Source organism: Cupressus sempervirens, chromosome 9 (genome assembly GCF_028749045.1).
Source record: "Cupressus sempervirens isolate cs-2001-9-10 chromosome 9, ASM2874904v1, whole genome shotgun sequence".
NCBI classification, from domain to species: Eukaryota; Viridiplantae; Streptophyta; class Pinopsida; order Cupressales; family Cupressaceae; genus Cupressus; species Cupressus sempervirens.
This window is the reverse complement of record NC_143126.1, coordinates 346,338,047-346,363,077: the sequence shown is the minus strand read 5'-3', so window position 1 is coordinate 346,363,077 and position 25,031 is coordinate 346,338,047.

Sequence of the window (25,031 nt, the reverse complement as noted above, 5' to 3'; positions counted from 1 at the left end):
AAGTTGAGGCATTGGGAGTCTAGAAGAAATAGGAAGTATACACAGAAAGGGACTCGTGTCCTAATCCATTTGTTAAAAGTTTGTATATGCCTCCATTGCCAAAACACTTTGAAGCACCTAGATTTGAAAAATATTGAGGAAAAGGAAACCCCTTTGATCACATCAAGGAATTTTTTGGCTCTTGTACCAAACTTAGTAATGATCCCACCTACCTCATGAGACTACTCTCTCATTCTCTGGGTGGTTCCACACTTGAATGGTACTCTGAACTTCTTGGTAACATCAAATCTTGGTAAAAAATGGAAGACAAATTTATCTCCCACTTTTCCTTCAACATTACAAATGAGGTGACACTTTTTGATTTGTGGTAAAATAAATAGAAGATAGGAGAACCATTTATCACATTCTTATTACACTAGAGAAACTTAGTCATTCAATGCTCACTAGACATTCTTGAAGCAAAAATAGTTAATCTATGCATTAAAAACCTAGTCCTTGACTTAATGTACAAACTCAAGATCAAAAGTCCAAGCACCATTTCCAAACTAATGAAAAAAGGGTCTAGTATTGAAGATGCTCTTATCTATAAGGGAATCCTCAAAATGAACAAGGAAAACACAAACACCACATCATCTAATGATAAGGCAAATTTTTTCTCCAAGAACAAGAATGTAACCAATGATGGCATTGTGGATGCACACACAACAACCTCAATTGAATCTAAAAGGTGAAAACCCTACAAATTCACTAACTCCAAATCAAATACCACCTCAACAATAGAAAACTAAGACTTCCACATGAGAAAAACCTCAAAGATGTCCTACAATGAAAGAAAAAAATCACACCCTTGGGGATACCTCTCAACACTACACTTCAATAATTAATGAATGATAACTTCTTGCAATTACCCCCAATCAAGGATGAACCAACAACAAAATCAGAATGGTGGGATGAAAAGAAATTTTGTGATTATCACTGTACTAGAGGGCACAAGGCTACCTCATATTTTCAGCTCAAACATGAAATCCAAGACCTCATCAATGACAATATAATTACTGTATATCCTTCACTACTGGCATCCAACTCTAATTACACTATTTTTAAAGCCTTTGGGTAATCATGACAAAGAAAATGCCTCCAGTTCAAACTCAAACTCACAAGCTAATGTAAATTACATATACACTAGAATATGACTACATGATAAATTTCTTCAATGATTTTGACTCCCACATATCCACATTCTCCTTAAAGGTTGAAGACCTGACTATCACTACATGTTGTACCAAGATCACCCTACCTAGAGCTCCTTCTAGATGTACTACCTCTACTAGACCTGCACCCCCTAGTAGACCTAATCCTCCTAGTTCATTTGATTATAGCCTTTTTGAATATCTTGGCAAGACCCCTTCACAAATATCTGTCATGGACATATTGCATGTATCTCCCCAACATTAGAAGATCTTAGATCAAGCCCTTAAAGAGTCCATATCCTAGATAACATTGATTTTGCCTAGTTCCAAGCCATGGTTGGGAACCTATCTGCATCAAAATATATCACCTTTTCCCCTTGAGATTTTCCTAAGGATAGACGCAACCAAAATGACCCCCTTCATCTCAAATATTTTATCCATAATGCCAAGGTCAGATGTGTCTTGATAGACTGAGGAGTGAGATTGGAAATTTGTACCCTTAAAGTTGTTAAGGGTTTAAGTTACTCTGAAGAAGATGTAGATCTCTCCATAGAATCACAATAAAGGCCTATGATGATGCTAAACACTTCTCTAAGGGCATTATCATATTACACGTAAGAGTTGGTCTAGTGATTTAATATACATTGTTCTAGGTCCTAGATATCAAAATGAATTGCAACATGATACTAGGACACCCTTGGATCCATGCTATGAAAGAAGTTCCATCTACATATAATCAATGTCTAAAGTTTTCCTAAAACAATGTGGAGTTTTCCATCTCTAGTGATCCATATCCTTTCCATTTTTGTGCTAATTTGTGAGATGTTATTGTATACCAATTCCCAATATAATGAAGCACAACCCATATATTCCTTTAAATATGTGGATTTGAATATACTCCTCAATAAGGCTAGGGAAAAGTTGAAGATCAAAGAAAAAGGGTGTGGAGAATACTTTAGGTCTCATGTATCCCACATTAGGGAGTCACCAGTTCCTCCCTAATCTTATGATAAATCATAACTATTACAAGCACAAAATTTTGAGATCAATACAAAAAATGCCACTTCTATCAATTTTCTTAGTAGCAGTGGCCTACATCAAGAATATGTCTATGAGAATACATCTATCTATATTGAGAAAGAAAAAGAAGAACAATAACCCACTTTTATATCTCCTAACATGTATGGACCTAGATTTACTAGCATACAATAACAAGGAATAATTGAACCTATCACTACAAAAGGATGGCCTCCTACTTTGGGGCTTTGATTCAAACCATTTTGAATAGGTCCTCCTAGTACTAAGGTACCCATGTGTGAGACTATGAATTTTTTGAACAATGAAAAGGCATCTAAGGATACCCAACTTGAAACCAACAATCCTTCAGCTTCTGAGCATGACCCCAATGATACAACTGAATCTTATATCCACATATATGACTTTGATTAGAGCCCATTCAACATTGATGATGACATCTCCTCAAGTTATCCTGAGCTATTGAATTGGGACTAGTGTGGACCACTAATTTTTGATCAATTCAACAATGATGATTCTCTTGTAATAAATGTTGAAATCTATGAAGGTATTATGATTGATAATAATAAAGAAGTAATTTCTACTAAAATGAACACATTGGCATATTTTGGGGAGTCAAATTCATCTTACAATTACAAAATTGAAAGCAAAGTAAAAATAAAAAGAATAGGTCTCTTCATGAAAATCGAAAGGCACCATTAGATCATGAAAAAGAAAAGATAATAAACTCCCAAGGATACAAAATGAACAAGTTGATGCCATGAATATTAGTGTTCCAATGTTCAACATACCATGAATTATTTTGAGCTCTCCTAATCAACATTCATGTGGGAAGTCATTGGTCTAAATCCTCCCAATCCTTCCTTATACCCAATTTTTCATTGCCAAATCTAGCTACCCCATTTATCTAACACCCAAATCAAACCTCTATCTAGTAAGCCTTTAAATATGTCATCATTAGTGATATCACATACAATGAATTCTTTGACCCAATTATCCTTAGATGCCTTGATTTGTGGGAATCATACACTATCTTACATATGACGTACATGATGGTGTATCTCAAGCCCTTTTGAGTGGTTTGATTTTAGCTACAAACTTGGGACAAATTCTACATAGTTATAGTCACTTATGGGTTCAGAGGTTATCACCTAGTAGCATCAACAATAGATTTGTTCTTAGTATTTGTTAGTAACATTCATGATTCTACCTACAAGTCTTGCAAAAATATTTTAAAAATAGCAAAAAATCATGAAAAAATTGATGCCTTGATGAAAACTTGGAAAATAGGCATCTTGGCACAAAAATTTGAGTCAAGAGAAAAAATTCCTCCAATAGTGAAAACCTGGCAAAAAGGTGCTTTGGACAAGTATCATGGCAAAAACCTGGCAAACAGGTACCATTTGCAATTAGTTATTGCTCCTTCATCTATCATGATTCCATCTGATTTTCCCCCTTTTGTCATTCCTTGATCATATTCTTCATATTACAAGACATCCCTAGTCCCTTATCATGGCCCACAAACTAGTTAATATCCATTTTTATCCTACTCAAGTGTTACTAGTCTATACATACTCTATCTTTGGCTTTCGTACATAGTCTATGTCTTGTTCAAGGGCATATTACCTACATAGTGCATGAGTTTGAACTTGAACTAGGGGCATATCCCTAAGAACTTTTTATCCATTGGACTTATCACATATTAGATTGAAGCTAACACTTGAGACTCCTTATTATCCTAAAAAAATCCTAAAAATCATAAAATATCCAAAACAAAATCCTAAAAATCATAAAATGTCCTGAACAAATTGATGCAAAATCATATAATGTCTTGAGAAAATCACTAAACATCATAAAAATGTCTTGAAAAAATTCATAAAAATCATAAAATTTCCCCAAGAAATTCATAAAAAATACATCTTGAACAAATCCATAAAAATCATAAAATGTCCTAATCAAATCACTAAACATCATAAAATGTCTTGAAGTAAACCCTAAAAATCATAAAATGTCCTAAAGGAACAAGTCACAAAAAAACATCAAACATCCTCAAAAATCACAAAATCCACCAAAAATTTGCAATAAACCTTGTAAATACTCACTGTGGATAATCACCCCTTTTTCTTAAACACTCACACTTTTGTAGACTTAAATTTAAAGCATTGTACTTCAATGATGATCACACTATCTGAGAAATGTAAACCATTAATCAATCCAACATTCACTACAAACCTATCAACTAAATCAATGAATAGAGTTATCACATGATCAACTTGTCAAACACCATCTACAAACCTAAAACACTAAAAAGAAAGTAATAATTGACAAGGATAGTTGTTGCCTCATGTTGCTTAAATAAGTGATTTATTTTTTCTTTGTTTTTCTTCAATCATGTTCCTATCCCACTTGATGATATAAACTAATCTATGAGAGTGGTTGGGATGGTTCATGGTAAATTTTTATTTTTAATCTATTAAAATGTACCTTTGAGAATTTGGGGCATGTATATATGCCTTAGGAAGGACAAGATCATTTTCTATCTGCATCGTGCTTGTTTACGCAAAAGATTTGCATTTGCACTCTAGCCCTTTATGCCATGATGCATTGCATTCCATTTGCCATATCAAAATAAAGCTCCAATAATATATGGTGCACTTTATGAAAGGAAAAGCCCTCACCTCATTCTAACTAGTCATCATCTCATCTCCTTGGTCTTCTATTATTTTGATACACCAAATCATCTTCATCTTGCATTCCTACATTCCTACATCATCATACACTATTTGTCAACCTTCTATAGCACTTTTTTGACCAAGTTTGACCACATTTAACCATGTCTGACTGATTCTATCCATTTTCTTACCTCTTTCCATCATTTTGGGCATGCACACATAGTTTTAGGTCATTCAGAGTCTAGTCAAGCTGATTTTAGGCTCCTATAGCCTTCTGGGGTGCAGTCTCCACTATCTAAGCATAGTTGGGATTCCCAAGTGTTCCTAGGGCACACTTGGTACTATCATAGTGCACTTGGCATGACCAAGTGCATTCTAGGTGCACTTGGGTGCATTTGGGTGCATTTGGGGTAGTTAGATGCCCAAAACTACTCTTTGCACTCTAGAGCCCATAAGTTTTGTGTTTCAACTTCAATTTGAAATTTGTTAGTTGCATTGAATTTGTATCTTCATTTTGAATAGATAAACCTATCATTTTCATCATTTTTTAACATTCTTGATTGGTAACCATGAAACTACTCGCAGGCCCTTGATTGACCCACATTTTGCACTCTAGACCCCATAACTCTCTCATCTAAGCTCCAATTTGTGATCTATCAGTTGCTATGGATTTTTCATCTCATTCTTGAAAAATTAACCTATCATAGGCATATTTTAGTCAAATTATTGAGGGGCCAGCCATATATATATCATCCTTACTGGCATATTGTTATGACTTTCACATTAGTTATTCTTTGACACAACACTCTAAATCACATTGTATCAAAGAGGGAGAAAATGTAAACACTAAAAAATGGTTTACATCTATGGTTTAATCAAATTTTCATACCAAATCATTCCATTTTGTTATTTCACTAATTTTGATCTTTGGCCAACTTGATTATACCTTAGCAATATTATTTATCATTCAGATGTCCTTTTGAATCATATAAAATTAACTCAAAATCATATCAAATCAACACAAAATCACCTCAAATCTACCTGAAATCACTCAAAATCAACCATAACCAACTTGAAACATGTCAGATACCTTAAATCAATCATCATTTATCCAATCCTAGGCATTGTTGTGGCTTTCAGTGCCTCATAAACTTATCAATCTATCAAACCTATCAATTCTACCTTAGTACTATCATGGCTCTCTGTGCTAGGCCAATCTATCATTCTTGTCATTTAATTAATGATGTTTTCAAGTCCCTTAGTGTTAGATCATGACATCACCCAAACAATTTAATAATATTGACATTCTTCATTGATGTTATTATGATCAACCCTATCAATCAATCTCAATCCTGTAGCATTTACAATATCAGTTAATTGATTCATCCTTTGTAAACCATGGAAATTCTCAATTTCGTAAGTCATATTTTCCACCTCTAATTTCCATTTGTGTGGATATATGGATTTTTGGTTCAAATATTCTACATAATATTGACATAATCCTGACAACATCATGACATGTGGGAATCTTACATCATGGACTTTATCCTTACACTTGGCTAAGATATGTCATAATCAATATATTCTTCTTCCCTTACACATATCTATATATGGCTTCCATTGTCATAGATTCTTGGCTTTAAGTGGCTTTGAGGTGTCACATGATGCATCATAGATCCTCCACCATTTTAATCCATGTTTGGCTTCCAAGCATCATACAATACTACATTTAGAATCTTGTGTCATATGTGTCATGGATTCTCAAAGGAATCTCTTTCCAAGTTGCATATCCAAGGTGGCAAGTTCAATTCTCTCATCTTGCATGTTGATTATAAATTTAGTATTCTTCCTCTCATTCCTAGTCCTTCAAGTCTCTTGATTCTTAATTCTTTCAAGTCCAAATGCCTAAGTTTGTAATAATCAAACTTCAAATCACTTCTTCTAGTATTCTCAATACCACTACCCCATCATAGACTTTTCTTTTCAATTGTGTGCATTTTAGGCAATTGGACCTACATCATATGGAGAAGAAAAAAGGACATGGGAGTTACAAATGAAAGAGGGGGTATTTACTTTGTGTTTCTTTCTTTTTTTATTTGACTTTCATGGTAGCCTAGAGGGTATCAATATATGTTTACTAAGTTTGTGATAATTTCCATGGTTTAAAAAGGATGAATCAATCAATTAATAAAATTAATTAATTGAGGATGTTAATTAGGAAGAATAATTAGCAAATGAGAGACAAAAATTATTGGAATGACATGGGATTAAATTATGGGTTATTTAATCCTATAGAGAAAGTTAGTAGACGATTGACCAATTTCTTTAATAAACACAATAGTATCCTTTGATGAAAATGTGGATCAACTAGAATGATGATGGGTAGACCAAAGTCATGGTCAAATTGATTGATTGATTGAAATTGATAACATGCCAAGGACACATGACATGGATTAAGGGCACGCAACATTTTACTAATATTGTAAATGCTACAAAATCAAGATTGATTAATAGGGTTAATCATTATAACATTGATGGACATTGTCAATATTATTAAATTGATTTGATAATGTCATGATCTAACATTGAGGGACTCGACAATGTCAATGATCGAATGAAAAGAATGATAGTTTGACCTAGCACTAAGAGCCATGATAGTACTAAGGTCAAATTTATAGGTTTGATAGATTGATAGGTTTTCAAGGCACTAAAAGCCACAAAAATGCCTAGGATTAGATAAATGATGATTGATTTAAGGTATCTTACATATTTCAGGTTGGTTATGGTTGATTCTAGGCAGATTTGGGGTGATTTCATGTTGATTTGATATGATTTTGAGTTGATTTGATATGATTCAAAAAGGTATATGAATGATAAAGAATATTTTAAAGATATAATCAAGTTGACGAAAGATTAGAATTATTGAAATGAGAAAATAGGATGAGTTAGTATGAAAATGTGATTAAACCATAGAAGCGAACTATTTTTGAGCACCTACAAGCACCAAGAAAACTTTACTTGGCCTACAATAACTTTCACTTAGCTTTCACTATTTGTCTTCTTTTCTTGACACCTATTGGTTTCACTTGCATTGATTTCTTGGCAAGACTTGGAAAACAATTTTCTTACTTGATCTTCTTCTAGTCTTTTCCTGAGTAATCTTTCATTTTAGAATTTAACTAGATAAACAATACATTATAGTATCAATATCTTACTTGGTCTTAGTGCTCCTTTTATTCACTAATTAACTCAACCTTTCTCTAGGTTCTCTTTTTATTTCCTCTTTTTAAATCATATTTGTTAATCAACCACATGATAGCATTCAGACCAAAAACCAATTGTCTCATCATCAAGTAGCAGGTTTGACATCATTGGCAAAATAATGATTGTTCCATTACAAATTTTGTACTTCAAACAATCTCTTTTCAACAATCTCCCTCTATCAGTATATGTCCTTCCTCTATTTAGGGTTATGTGAGTTTTGTCAATCTCTTTCAATGTATCTCACTTATATCTCCCTTATTAGATTATTTTCTTCCTTTTTATGTTATATCTCCCTTACTAGATACTTTTCTCCATTTTTAGGTAATATCTTCCTTATCTAATACTTTTCTCCCTCTTTGACAACAATGCCCCTTTATCAAACTCAAATTATATTTTACTACTCCTAAATTGGCACATTGGTATGTTGAATCAATTTCAGTCTATCAATCTTACTCAAATTCCTATTGTACTAAGCAATTATAATTTTGATAATCTCTACTTGACCTAAGTGTCAAATGTAGAAAATCATTAATCTACATTAGTCACATACTTTATTTAATTCCTAAATATCAATTGAATTGGCTAAATTAAACCTATTAATTGAGTTTAATTTAATTACAAGTCCTAGAACTTTAATTAAATTGAATTCACACCTTTAGCTAATATACATGAGGAATTAAATGTATTTGATTTAATTAAATATCCTTATTCTAATTATTGAATTTAATTATTCAATAAATTAAGATTATTTATTTATGAGGCCATATTTAATCTTTTTAAATCAAATCTATTCTCCAAAATTTCTCTTTAGTTTAGAATTGGAAATATTGAGTGAACTAGAATCAGAAAAGGAATATGATCAGTTTACTCCCTATTACACTCAGAAATTATTCGTTAACTCCATTTTCACAAAGGAATTTTCCATCTTGACTGAATCTAATCTTCACTCTAGACCATTTATTCTATTTGATTTTGGCCATTAATCAAATTCTTGGATTCTATTTAAGAAACCCTCAGCTCTTTATTTTGGAGGATGCACATGAATAGTATTGAACTAATGCCAAATTGTTGACTCAATCATTTTCATTCATACCTTATTGATTTCACATTTACAATTTCATATAGTTTAAAATGCATATATCTAGTTTAATTTACTTATTTTATTCTTAGATCAACATTATGTACTAACTTTCAGGTTTCAAGTTCCCTATAAAACCTATTTATCTAATCAAAAACATTATCATCTAGTTCAATCTTTCATTTCATATAGATTAAAATTCTTTGTACTAGTGGCCTAGTTGTTGATCTCTCAACTCTAAGAGTGGACAATAAAATCCAATTAGTTAGAAGGCAACAAATCATTTTGTTAGATCATTTTGGATGAACAATTCAATGTTCATTTTGGGATGTTTCTAACATGTAGAGATCATGTTGAAGTGTGTGGTTAATTCTAATGCCCACAATTAGCATACACATTTCTAGCACCTACCGTGGGATAGAAAATCCAATTTTTTGGCCTCCACTTTTGATAATTCTTCAACATTATATTTTTATGACATTTCTATCCATACAATTCAATGGTCTCTCATGTCATTAGATCAATTCTCATGTGAAGAGAAAGAAATTTTGCCTGTAGTTTTACATTTTCTTGCATGAAAAAGTGTATTCTTGCGTGTTTTCTCACATGCTGTAGAGTAGATTCTCACATGTGTCTCTGTAGAATATTGCACAAAACTTGACACTACTAAAAGAAAATTTTAATTTTCAGATTCTATTTTTCATCATGTTGTTTGATCTTACACTTTTTTTTGAAGTAGATTATTTGTTGAAGATACCTTATCATGAACTTACAAACAATACTGATAGTTTGATTGTAGGATGCTTGATCAAGGATTCACATGTCTAAGAATGAATTCAAACCCAAAAAAACATTGTGTCTTTTTAATGCTTTCTTACACACATGTTTTAATAGGGCTTGTGAACTTCATAGGGCTCTAGACAAAGAAATAGGGGAGTATGTTCTTTCCTACTTAGATGTGATCCCAAGAGTAAATTAGAAACCTAAATGCCTTTTGAATATGGTATCGGAGGGAGGCAAGAATGTTAGCAGTTCTCTTATACAAATATTTTCTATAAATAGATGATGACTAATTCCTTTTAAGAAAATCAAAATCCTCAAAAAAGACAAGTTGGGATTGATAAACTAACTCAGTGATGAACATGTTCTATGTGTTTGGATAAGGTGACAAGGTAGAGGAGTATGCTCTTTTCCCTTTAGGAAAATAAAAAACTTTGACTTTTGAATCCAAGCCACTAGTTTGAATCAACCTTTAGAGGGCTTGCTAAAGCAATCCAACCTTCAGGAACAACGCAAGTGAACACACACCTTTTTTTGTTGACTCTAACTCACTATAATAAAGAAGCTTTGTAGAGTGAAAGACTCCAAAGCTATGTTAATTTCTTTTTCTTGAATCTAATATCACATATCAAGAAGAGGCTCTATCTATTGCACTAGGTGGTGCCACCCTAGGCTTGATAGTCAAGTGTGTGCACTTACAGATGCTAGTGTGGGCTATTGGCCTTGAATTCATTTGTGAAGCCACTGGGGATTAATGTGAATGGAAGCCAAGTAAAAATTTTAAGATAGTTTCTACCTAGTTCACCTCCAAAGGGGGCATAATCTTTGTGTAAGGAGGGGGAATAATCTCTCATATAGATACTCACCATAGGCATATACCTAGACATTAGAACATGGTATGAGCCCTTGACCCTTTCCATAAGGGTTCTCATTGAGCATATATGTAATTGAGTCCTTGGAATACACCAAAAACATGGGCACCCTATAGTGGAGTGACACAACTATGTAAGGTGAATTCATGCACATAAGTTGTGAGACAAAGGTTTTTCCTCATCTACCATTTTGGTTATAGGGATAAAAAGTATCCTTTTTAATTCTTTAAACTATCCAAGTCATCCAAACAATAAAAGGTCAAGACTCCCCCATCCTTCTCAGTTGCTTTTTCATCAATTGGTTTGTTTGAGAGTACTACTTGCATCCCTTGTCTAGAAAACAATTGTCTATGTTCAAACCAACATGATGACCAAAATTTGAAAATGATGTCTATATCTACCTAAAAATTTCAAACATTATCAATCCTCTATTTAGAAACTACCAAAATCATTGAAAATCTCTTTAAGTATGGTCCAAACCTATCAGTTTTATCCATTTCTCACTTGCAATTCTACAAAACTTCATGAGAGAAAACTATCAGTTTTCATTTCATTGCGTGTTTTCTACATTTCCTCACATGTATTGATGCGAATCCTCACATGAAAGTTTACCAAAACATGCAATTTTGAGTAAAAAATGGGTCTTTTCTATCAAATTCTCCTGTTCTTGCATGGAATTGTCCATATTCTTGCGTGAGAAAACTTTTACAAAATTACTATTTTGAATTCTTGCCTAGTTCACTATGTCTCCTCATGTGGTTCTTTGTGAATCTTTGCACAAGATTTTGTCCTAAAAGTGTCAAAATTGCTCTGCAAGAGTTGTTTTCTCACCTAGCTATCTATATTTCCTTACCTAGGAGTCATTTCTTTATGTGAGTCTATCCAAATATGTCCAAAATAGTGAGCTATTTTGAGCCCCCTCATCAAAATTTGGTCCAAGTTTGATCTATCTCTAAAACATTTAGTCATTTCTTTGTTTGCAAGAATGCCAAACTTTGATTTCTTGCTTAGTTGAAAACTTGTGATTTACACATGAAATTGTTGGAAATATTCAGGATGAAATGTGTTACTAAGAGGGGAGGGGTGAATCAGTAACATATAAAATTTTATGCATTTTAACCATTCATCATTCACTCATCTAATCTACTGCATAAATGAAAGATCAATCATTCATAACACATGAACACAATGATTTGGTGAGCCAGAAACCTTCCAATTAGAAAGTAAAACTGGGGTGGGGATGATGCCCACAAAACTTCGTTACTGCAGTATGAAGTTGGCCGATTAAGTCTTACAATGACCACTTTTGGTGATCTTCCCTGTTGTGATAGATACAACTTTTTTGCTCCTTATGTTGACCTTGCTGTATTCCTTTTTCTCTGCTACTGATAGCAATACCTTCTTTACATGCGAATAATACTTTCTTATTTCATGCCAATATGTTCATATTCCTATCTATCAAAGATGATATCATACATTACATATATACCATTCCAATATTTTAAGTTACAAGGTCAGCCAAAACACAAGTGAAAAAAACATTACTGAGTCGGCCCATTAGTAAACTCGGGTTCACTAAACTGACTCGGTGACCTTCTGATACTCAGCATCCACTACGTTACTCAGCATCATCATGTACTCGGTAGAAGTAGAGACTCGGTTCATATTGGTCACAGAACAGTGCTTGGAACTCAATAGCCATTAGTGACTCGATAGATGTAGTGTTACTCGGTAGAAACTATTTTCTTCATTTACCTTGCTTAGCTCGGTAAACACTGAATCCTTTGTTTACCCTTTTCACTCTGTAAACACTAATGATCTTCGATTACCTTTTTCACTCAGTAAACACTGCTGATCTTTGATTACCTTTTTAACTTGGTAAACACTGCTGAACTTCCTTTACCTTTTTCAGTGGGTATCTTCTGGAATGCTCAGTGAGAACTGTTTGCTTGTTGAACTTCTCATTTAGTTGGTATCCTCTGGAATGCTTGATGAGAACTGTTTACCTGCTGAACTTATAAGGTAACCACAGAATGCTTGGTATATACTTGAGACTAAGTGATGAGCAAGATAAGCATTCAGGATAGAATAAGTGTTTGCACTAATGACAAATATATCATAATTCCAACAATCTCCGCCTTTGGCATTAGTGGCAAAAACACTTATGAGTAAAAAAATTATGTACAAAATTTGATGTACTGATTTACATATATCTCCCTCATACAATATGCTCAGAGTATTTACAAATATCTCTATCTTTTCTAACTTTATCTCCCCCTCTAAACTCTATCTCCCCCTTTTTGACAATAATGCCAAATTAAGCAATATATATTTACATAGAGACACCAAAATGGGAGATGAATTCAGAATGTACCTTGAGAATAAGACCCAAAGTTTTATCCCAATTTTGTTGCAAAATTTTGTGGGAGGAGATTGTTATTTGAACTTCTGCTGAAAGTTCAATCATATGATCTGCAACTGAGAAATTGTTGTCATGGATCAATGCTTTGGAGTGGACAATGTGTTTTTGCATTGTGTCCATGATAGGAAGGATCATGTTTTGGATGTCTATTAAGGTAGACCTGATCCTTGCTTCCTCTCTCAACAATTATGCCTACTTTTTTGACAAAAATCTAATTCGAAGATGATGGGATGAACTTGAATTGGGATCAAGTTGCAATATTTGGGCACTGCCCTTCATATCCTCATCAATTTTATTCAATTTTTCTTTGATCTCCTTTTTTGTACTCAGTAACATCACAAAGTTTGGCAAAAAGTGAAGTTACATTATTAAAAGAATTTTCAAAATTGGCCAAAACTATAGAAAATTCTACCTGTTTTATTGCAATGTGCTGAGCAATGTGCTCAAGCACCTTATTATCAAATTTCCTTTCAACCTTTTCAATCAATTTTTCTTGACCAGAGGTGTCCTCGTTGAATTTATTTACAGCCTCTTCTAATTGAATCAAAATGTGTTGAGTAGAATCTACTTCAACACCTATAGCCTTTGTAATAATGTTCTTGGCATCCTCTATTATTTTGTATTCCTTATCCCTTTTAGATCTTAACTTCTTTTGTGTAGCCTTCATCTCTATTAATTGACTAGCATACCTCATTTCTTTAATGGTAGCATTTTCACAGTCAATTTTTGGAATTACTATATCTGTGTCTAAATCAATTTCTTCTAGTATTTCCTTTCTAGTTATCAGAAGTCTTAATGGTTGCTTTTGTTTGACTTCTGTGGTCATTGGTTTAATCTTAGGAATGGACACAATAGTAGAGATGGAATGGCTAGCAGCAAAAACTAGTATAGGACTTGAAGAATGAATGCCAATAGAAGTATTTACTCGATCAAAAATTGGAATACTTTACAAAAATGATGATATACCCATTATAGCAGTACCTGAACTAGTTATACTTGAAGTAGATGTAGATAATGTTGTCAAAATTGTTGGAACTAACAAAATTGTAGAACTTATTGATGCGTCACCTAATGATGTTGGAACAGAGGAGGCTGGATCGATGACTAAAGAAGAGGGTTGTAGCTCAGTAGATGAAGTGGTAGACACTTCCACTGATGATACCTGGAGCTGTGAACTGGCAGGTGCAGATGATAAATCTGATGAAGATGCTATCAAACCTGTGGAAGCTGACTCCAACCTTGATGATGTGATAGTTTTAGGTGGAGAGTGAGGAAGAGATGCAATGACTTCTGTTGCAATTTTTACTAGATCATCTTCCTCCTTATTTTCCTCTTCATCTTCTTCCTCTTTTTCTTCCTTGTAGAGGGAGTTGTTTCATCATTGTCACTACTGTCATCATCCTGGATTTCTACTAGATCGATATTTTTCCACATGTTTGTTGCATCATTTAAAACATGCTCAATGTCTTTGATTAAAATCAAACAAGTGTGGAATCTGATCATCATTTTGCCTTCATGATTTTTCATTGCAGCCTTTATTTTTGCTCCAGTGAGATTTGGTTGAAGCTTTTTTAGAGATTGCTGATAGATATCTTTCACCATTTTGGTGGTTGTTTCCCATCTTGGTTGCAATCTCTCCAGTAGTTTGTTGGAGATTTGAGAGGCAAGCTGGTCCGGGGAGTATTTCCATTTTCCCATCTCGGAGAGTACTAGTTCCTCTATCTGCATTTTCTTAGCATCTGTTCTTGTTTCAAATTTCAAAGCTTTGAAATTTGTGATGCCTGCCCCTTCTTCTAATTGTTTGAGTCTTTCCTCAAATGTGAGTGAAGGTCTGACCAGTACAGGTTCCTATTTGCCTTTCCTGGTCCTCCTTGAGAATACTGTAGTAGGCGTCTTCTTAGGTTTGGTAATGGTTACCTTACCTTTCTTCTTTAGAGGTTCTTCTCCTATAGATTCTTGTTCCTCTTCTTCTTCTCCTCCTCCTTCTTCTTCATCATCTTCTTCATCCTCATCTTTACCTTCAGTTAGCATAAGAGGACCAGTAGCAGTTTTCATTTTGGCTATCTTCCTCTTGCCTTTGCTTATTGCCTGAGGTAGCTTGACTTCAAGCTCTATTTTGGCATTTGCTTCATCATAGGTTCCAAAGGCAGGAATGTTAGGGATAATTGGTTCATTGATCAATGCCTTAATGATATCTCTTGCATCATCAATATTTAATTCATAAGGCAATGGTTTTACCCATGCCACTCGGGGTATGACTGCCTGTATGTACACATGATCACAGTCAACCATGAAACAAATATCATCTTTGTAATCCTCAACAAGCTTAGGAAGAATTCTAAACTTGTTATTCATCTTTTCCTTGAGATCTTCAAAATGCTTATCCATGACTTTGTCAAAATTTTCACCCATTTTTGCTATGAACTCATTAATCTGATATAAAATTGGAGTGTCTTTCCTCCATACTATAGATCCTTTTGATGGAAAAAAAACTTTTGTACATAAAAGAATAAAAAAATTAACAAAGAACCAAATTTACAAGGGTTATTCTTGGAAGTCCTTATGCTTTCCATATTTTTATTCAGCTATTTTAACAGCAATTCTGACAAATCAAATTCAAGATTTTTCTTTACAATATTAAATGCTAAATCCATAGCTTCACACGGTACACTATTCAATCTCCTGGAACTGTATAACTTATATGCAATCACATAAATGCAAAATTTGAGTTTCGCATCAGATATATTGTTAAGATTTAGTCCTCTACCATCCCATTCTGCTAGGGTTTTCTTCTGTAACTCATCTCGAACTAGGATTTTAGTGGTTTTAGCTTTTCTTAGCATAGGCAAACCCATGATTTTATGAATCATCTTTTTGGTTAACAATATGGGTTGTTCCAACCACAACTGACCATTATGAACATGGCTCAGAACATATCTAACCCATTTAACCTAGAAACTTCTTGGTAGGTGTAGAATATGGGTCAAGCCTTTTCCTTCTAAGTGTTTGTGCTCAAGTTTTAGGGCTCCATCAACACATAATTGACCTAGGGCATTATCCATATCTAATGTACCAATTTCTTGATCAACACACTTGAAATGAGCATGAATATCATTAACAAGAAGTACCTTAGGAGGGATTTTCGATTGAGCTCCATGAATGTCAAGTGATTCTACAACTATGGGAACTACCTTGGGCACTACCTTGAATTTTAGGGCTTTCCATTTGACTCCTTTTATGAGCATTTCAGAACCCTTCTTCACCTTGCTACTGCTAGTGCTTGCGAATGCCATTGATGCTCGGTGGATGAAAATATTTTCAAACAATTACTTCACAAGAATTTTGCTTCAAATCGCTTGGCATGCAACTGGAAATCCTTTTGGCTCTAAGAATTTTAAGTCATGGTCAAAAATGAAATCGAATTCTGCCCTTTTAATGAAATACTATCATTAAGGCTTGGTACAGAGGTAGATGAGATGACATAGTGCATGCTAGTCTATCATTAAAATACTTGGTAGAACCTTGCAACTCAGTGGACTAATAGAATCTTTGATACTCTCGACCTAGCTCAGTAAGATCTTTAGTCAGCCTTGCTCAGTACATGCAACTCGGTGATTGATACCATTTCTATGATCCACGTATCTAAAATACTATATTGATCATTTGCACCCATTTTTATAATCTGAAATTGTTTAAGATGTGGCTAGAAGATGCAGTTCCTGGGTCTTCTTAAGTCTCAATTGGAAATGATGGAGTCACCCACTTCTTGAGTGACATGATCATTATTTGAACTATCTTGATCGGTAGATTTAGGAATCCACTGTTGTCTCATTTTCTTCCAAATGTTATCAGCTTTTTCTTTCTTTTCATCTTCAATTCTTCCAGTATTCATGCAATTATTAGCTATATGACCAAGTTTGGTACATGTGTAACATCTTATGGTTGTATCCTTCTTTCTTAGGTGATGTCTTGCATAGTTTATCCCGATGTGTCCATATTCTCCACAATAGTGACATCTGCACCAGGTATTGTTGTCCCAACCAAATAATTGCTTTGATAATTTTTTTTGTTGGATTAAATGCCTTTGATTTGCATTGAAATGCCTTGTGACCTAGTTTCTTGCATTTGTGACATTTGCTTTCAAATTTTGGTTTTGCTTCGCATTCATTAGCTTTACGACCCTGCTAATTGCAGTTGAAGCTTTTGCCATTGAATTTTTGCCTTTCCATTACTCCAACATTTGTTTGATGTATGACCTATCCTACCATAGTGATTACAAGTAGGCCTTTGATTTCTTTGTGCTCATTGTTTGGAAGTTTCACCTTCTTCCTTGTAACCAAGTCCAGCTTTACCTTTTTGTCTATGAAGGTTTTGCTCACTTAGTTGATTTAATTGAGTCATGTCTGCTTGTGATTTCATCATTCTCTCATTGATTTTCTTTTTAGTGTTTAGGTCATTTTCCAAACTTTCATTGATTTGTCTTTCAGATCTCAAGTCACTTTTTAAGCTTTCATTAATTTGTCTTTCAGTGATTAGATCATTCCTCAGGTCTTCATTTTCAGATCTCAAATTCATAATTGCTTCATTTGCATTGGAAAGTTAATTTATAAGATCTTGATGCTGAAGGGATTGACTATTTCTTACCTCTAAGTCTTCATTTGCCTTGTTTCTTAGTTCCAAGACTTCACATAGCCTGATTGATTGGATTTCTTGTTCTCTTTTGAGTTTTCTTACTTCTTCCTACAGGGAACCATTCTTTGCTAGGAGTTCCTTGATTACCTCATTAGCTTCATTTGAACTACTTTAAGGTAAAAGTTCTTCAATCCTTTCTTCAACATACTGATGATTATTCATTTGTCTTGCAAGTTCCTTCCTTCTTTTCAGGGATTGAGAAAGATGCTCCTTAGCTTCTTTGAGTTGAGCCATGATCATTTCCAGATCTAACTTTTTATTTTCAATAGTTTTGTCAAGTTTGAATAGCTTCATTGCTCTTGATCTTTGCTCAAGCTGTCAAACTTTGTCCTAATAACCAAATGCTCTGATACTAATTGTTGGAAATATTCAGGATGAAATGTGTTACTGAGAGGGGAGGGGTGAATCAATAACGTATAAAATTTTATGCATTTTTTAACCATTCATCATTCATTCATCTAATCTACTACATAAATGAAAGATCAATCATTCATAACACATGAACACAATGATTTGGTGAGCTAGAAACCTTCCAATTAGAAAGTAAAATGGGGGTGGGGATGATGCCCACAAAACTTCATTACTACAGTATGAAGTTGGCCAGTTAAGGCTTACAATGATCATTTTTGGTGACCTGCCCTGTTAGGAGCAAGTAGGATTGCTAGATCTACCTTGTTAAAGGATTTACAAACATACAGTGAAGTATGCACTCTATTAGGATATTTACAAAAGATTGTTAAGTCTACCTTGTTAAAGGATTTAAAAAAATAATTCACCTGTTTGCTAATATTTACAAACAACTTGTTTGCTGATAAGATCCTTTTGAATTGATCACTTGATGTGATAGATATAACTTTTTTGCTCCTTATGCTGACCTTGTTGTATTCCTTTTGCTTTGCTACTGATAGCAATACCTTCTTTACATGCGAACAATACTTTCTTATTTCATGCCAATATGTTCATATTCTTATCTATCAAAAATGATATCATACATTACACATATACCATTCCAATATTTTACAATTACAAGGTTGGCCAAAACACAAGTGAAGAAAACATTACTGAGTCGGCCCATTAGTAAACTCGGGTTCACTGAACTGACTTGATGACCTTCTGATACTTAGCATCCACTACGTTACTCAACATCATCATGCACTTGGTAGAAGTAGAGACTTGGTTCATATTGGTCATAGAACATTTCTTGGAACTTGGTAGCCATTGGTGACTTGGTAGATGTAGTTTACTCAGTAGAAACTATCTTCTTCATTTACCTTGCTTAGCTCGATAAACACTGAATCCTTTGTTTACCTTTTTCACTCGGTAAACACTGTTGATCTTTGATTACCTTTTTCACTCGATAAACCCTGTTGATCTTTGATTACCTTTTCGACTTGGTAAAAATTGCTGAACTTCCTTTACCTTTTTCACTCGATATCTTTTGGAATGCTTGGTGAGAACTGTTTACCTATTGAACTTCTCATTCAATTGGTATCTTCTGGAATGCTCAGTGAGAACTGTTTACCTGCTGAACTTATAAGGTAACCACTGAATGCTTGGTATATACTTGAGACTAAGTGATGAGCAAGATAAGCATTTAGGATAGAATAAGTGTTTGCACTAATGAAAAATATATCATAATTCCAACAGAAATACTCTCCTTGGTTATTCTATTCTATTCTCTTGAGTTCATAATACCTTATGTCATGATAGTCACAACTCTTGGCCATTCTAGCCATTTCTCATAATATTTGAACCTAGATATACAATACACTTGCTCACTTTGAGACAACATTCTAGTGTGGTCCTTGTTTAAATTTTATTTTAAATCACTATCTATGACTGTTGCCACAAGGAGTGGAAACTTATTTGCTCCCTTTAGACCATGACATAGTAGAGCTAGATGGAGAAATTGTGGCCGAGGCTGCTTCCAAGTTTACACACAGTCTAGATCTATGAAGGATCCTCACAATCTCTTTCACCTATTAGTCTACCTCGTCCTCAAAGAATTTTTTCCATAAAATTTCAACATACTAGGAATCCATTATATCAAGATAATATCGAAATTGATAGAATGCCTACATCTTTAAATGAAATAGTTGAAATCTCATTCAAAACACTTTTTCAACTAACATATACTAAAACCTTCTACACTCCTAAAATGGTTGATCAAGATCAAGAAATAGGAGACCATAGTAGGAGACAAGATCACCAAAGAAATGAAAGACTAAAAGAACCTTACAACTACACTAATGAGTATAAGGATACTAAAGAGATACCTCATAAAGACATAGAGAAATGTTCTAGGTTAAAAGCTTTTAGAAAGTGATGGAGATCTTGCTTAATGAGGAGAAAGAGAAATACTATCTCAAGCTCACTCAAGAAGGAGAAAAACTACCTCAACATTTTAATGTTGAAACAATTATCACACAAGAAGAAGAAACTGAAACATCCAAGTTTCAAAAATAACTAAAGTCAATGCAAGAACAATTGGTCCAAATGATGTGTGACAAAAATAAATGAGTGAAACCCTATACTTTAGACATTCTTTGTCCATTTCCTTTTGAGAAGAGTTTGGACATGCCTCCTTTTCCAAGAGGAGTTGAATTTCCCAAGTACAAAAAATACTTTAGAACATCTAATGCCCAAGATCATTTGAGGGAATTTGGTGCTTTGTCTATAGAATTCACGCACAATCAAACATATCTCATGTGTTTATTCCCATGGAGTCCAGGTGGTCAAACCATGGAATGATTTTCAAGGTTACACACTGATATTAAAACATTTGATGAGATTGCCAATATATTTGTTCAACAATACTCACACAACATACAACATCTAGTCAATATATGTGACTTGTATAACCTCAAACAAAAGGTTGGAGAACCTTTCCTCACATTTCTTCAAAGGTGACAACAATTGTATACCAAATATTCACAAAAAAATCCTAAAATAGAAAAACTTAATATCTTCATGGATAATCTTTTGCTCAACTTTAGGTATAAAGTACAACTTCAAGGTCCATACACCTTTGAAGATGTGTCATGCCATAAATTTTTAACATACAATTTTAGCGTGAGAACACAACCAACTTTTTTTTTTGTTTGTTTTGTAGAATACATTAACATTTTCCTGACTAGATGAATGGTTTCGTGGGCATTGTGAAGGGGGATTATACTCCTATCAGGTGGCGGCGATAGCATAGAAGATTGTAACAAGAGGATTAATTATTACTCAGTGTGTCTCCATCAATATTCGGGTTACCATTATTATTATATGTTCTATTATGAGTTTACTAGTATTATAGTTATACCTTACAAGTCCCTATACTCTCTTAGTTTGCATCTTTTCATAAACAGGCTAACATTATTATTTTTAGTTATTAAATCAAACTACAGAGCTTGGAGTTATTGCAATTATTATCTTGATCAGCGCATTGTTCACTCTCATATCTCCTTATATTGACATCAAAACATCATTAATTCATATTTAAAAATTAAGTGCCCAACTTGCTCATCTTATCTATACTACACTCGACCTAAATAACCATTAAATAATATAACATGTACCTTAACTCAAAAGAGTATAATGTATTATCAATAATATAACACACATATATAAATAATATAGTATATATCTGTAACTACCCATTATATCCCCACATACTTTTAATCTCCTTTATCAATTTTCTCAAATTAAATAACATGTTGATATAATCATTTAGATGATTAAAGATCTATAACCCATTTGTCAATTAATTTCCATTATAACATAACTTTATTAATGTACATGTCATGTTTACATTCCAAACTAAATTAAAATTCAAACCCACTTCTAAATACCACTTGATTATGCCTATTTTTCCTAAGCTAAGGGTCTAGGCTTACATCATGAGTATGCTAAGGCTGTCATATCACTCAACTTCATCCAATAAAAACCTATCCTTTTTTTTTTTCAAACACATGTGTTTTAAGCCAATCTTGTCTAATGCAGATTTTGTTTTTAAAACTTGACACAATAAAGTTGATTAACTTCCCTCCTTGCCACATGGGCGCCTAGGTGGGGATAGTGGTAGGTGGGGAGCAAATGGTAAAGAATGTGCACTCCCCAAGGTTTCCTAAAGTCTTTCCTTCCTTAAATGCATAAAAGAAGGTGTTGCCAAGGAGGTAAGGGTAATCATGATGTGGTCTGCACAAATAAAGTTTTTCAAGTACTTTTTCCCTTGCTCCAAAATGCTAGCATCCAGGTTTGAATAATGTGCATTTGTTATTTCAACTTGAAACTTTTCATATCTATTGTATTTTATAAGCAAGATTTGTTTATTATTTTGGATGAAAAAGGTGGCGCTTTGGAATTCAAAGCTAGCCCAAAAGTCAAGTAACATTTATGTGCTGCATTAGTAGGTATATATCTTTTTATTTTGTTTCTCCATAGATAGTGATTAGACATTTTAGTTTTATAGTTATTGTTTATTCTCAAATTCTTTCTAGCTAGGGATGTCTTATTCCTTTAGGGACCTAGGTAGACTCTTAGCCAATAAAATATTACTCTGTAATAGAAGAAGTGAATTTAGTTACCTTTCCATATAAATTCCAGAGAGATAAATGGGCACCTTCAGCTAGTTAATTTTTATGTTCCTTACACTTATATGTATTATTATGATTTTATTTTCCCTTAATAGGACTCATCCTTCATGGATTATTATAATGATATATTATGAATTATTAAACTTGTTCTTACCATTTCAATTAATAAACTCATTAGATCTTTTAGACAAGAGATGCCATTTAAAACAACATATGTAGAGAAGTCAAATTAAAAACAATAGAACTCAGGAAGTGTTGAGCTAATCTTTCATACAACCAATGTTTTTATTATCTTCCATATCAATTAATACCAAGACTTAAAAATTTCTACCATTCTTACTATCAATTGCATACCTTACTTCTTTATCAATTCCAATACTAAACATCAAACTTTTAATTATTCCTTATGCAATAGAAAAATAAGATATCAAGGTGGCAAAGTCTAGTTTCATTCCTATTGTAATCTCAAGATACTCAAATTCTCCTTCCTGCATATTCCTATTCAATATAAATGGAACAACATCTAAGCAGCATACCCTCTCTAATATGATCCTTGCAAATTTCTTTCAATACAATATCAAGCATGAATTCTATCAACTTGAGCACAATAGAAAGATCATATATAATACTGATACATCAACTTCTCTTCTTCAGAACATATGAAATAGAAACAACACCACACTCTACAATACAATTTCTTTCACATAACCAAGGAGGATTTCTTTCCCCTTAACACAATAATAATACATCTACTCCTAAGCAAGAAATGGACTCCATAACATCAGGTTTCCAAAACTCTCCAAAGAATACCTGCACAAAAGAGAAACAACTAGGGAACCATGGAGGCTCACCTCCCAACCTAGGCCTCAAGGAGGCCACCCCTGCGCTAGGGGAAAACAAGGCTCGACCACATTTCATCCACAACATCACAACACATAAACTATCACAATCACATATTTGTAACACATTTACAATCCCCAACCAAGGCTTGCACAATGATTCACACATGGAATCATAAACATTGGGTGAAGGTGGAAACACAAGGAAATTTACCATTTCATATCATATTTGCCATAAAAATCATGCCCTTTCGGGGCTAAATCAACAAAATACAAGGCCCTTTCGGGGCTTCATAATATCATGCCCTTTCAGGGCTTCATAAACATCTTCCACCACACACACTACCAACACAATATCCTCCCCCACACACAACCAACAACCTTAGCTTCCTACAACCCATACTTCAGTTACTTCCTTCCTCACCATTTCTCTCTCTGTTATTTTTTTTTTTTTCTTATCCTCCCCCAAGGAAAAATATGAATATGACAATGGCATACAATGGAGCCCATACTCCAGGGTCCTCAACTATGCAATCCAACTGCTGCCCGTTCACCTTGGACTTCTCTTCCCTTCCCACAAGGGTGAGTGAAAGTCCCACACCCATAACAACACTCAAGAACAAACAAGAAAACAAAACCAAGTAAAAAAAATAAAACAAGAAATTTTCAAGAGTACATCACATTATCACAACACAAGAATTCCAAGAACAATCCTACCAAAGGCACTCTTACAATTTCCAATGAAGAAGCATGGCATGAAGCACTAACCTAATTACAAGCTATAGCAATGGAGTAAAGACCTCTTCCTGCTTGGCTTTTAAGCTTCTCCTTCCCCATCCCTGGTTGTCTCTAAAATTAGAGAGTGGGTGAATGAATCCCCAAGATTGGCACAAATTCCCTATAAAGACCTTCACTTTCATCCTCACCTACCTCTTTTATTTTTTTGTTTTTCCACCAATGAGGACTTAACCAAGTGGTGTCATGAGGATAGAAGTTAGGTCACAATATGATTTTCGAATTGGCTTGGAAATGACTCTTTTTGAGGGTCCCCTAGGTCCCCTAGACTCACCTATGCTAATATTTAACCCCCCAACCCATACTATTACCATGTGGTTGACTTGTTTTCACAAAATTAGCACTTAAGAATCACTTAGACTCTCTAAAATTCCTATCACTTGTAACTTGCATTCCGTCAAAAAGGTGATTCTTCCTAACACTCTCCAAGGTGGTTTAATTGATTTTGCAATGAGGATTAGGCTTAGGTTAAGTGACTTCATGCCAAAAAATCCTATTGGACATGTCATTTACACATAGACAATACAAGTGTCAAATGTCACACACATGCATAGAAAAACACTTCACACATTACGATGACATGTCACTAATCAACCACACTCTCTAATTATAACACTCATACATAGGCACAGTACAAAATAAACACAATACAATGAGGTTTTGAATCTTCCAAAGATTCACCTTGGCTTAACCGTGTTCACATAAGATTGAACCTTATTTCCCCCATTAATCACCATGGTTCCACTTTCCTGCACACTCAACTTAAACATTAGCAACCCGATAAGATAATACAGGATCCATACAAACAT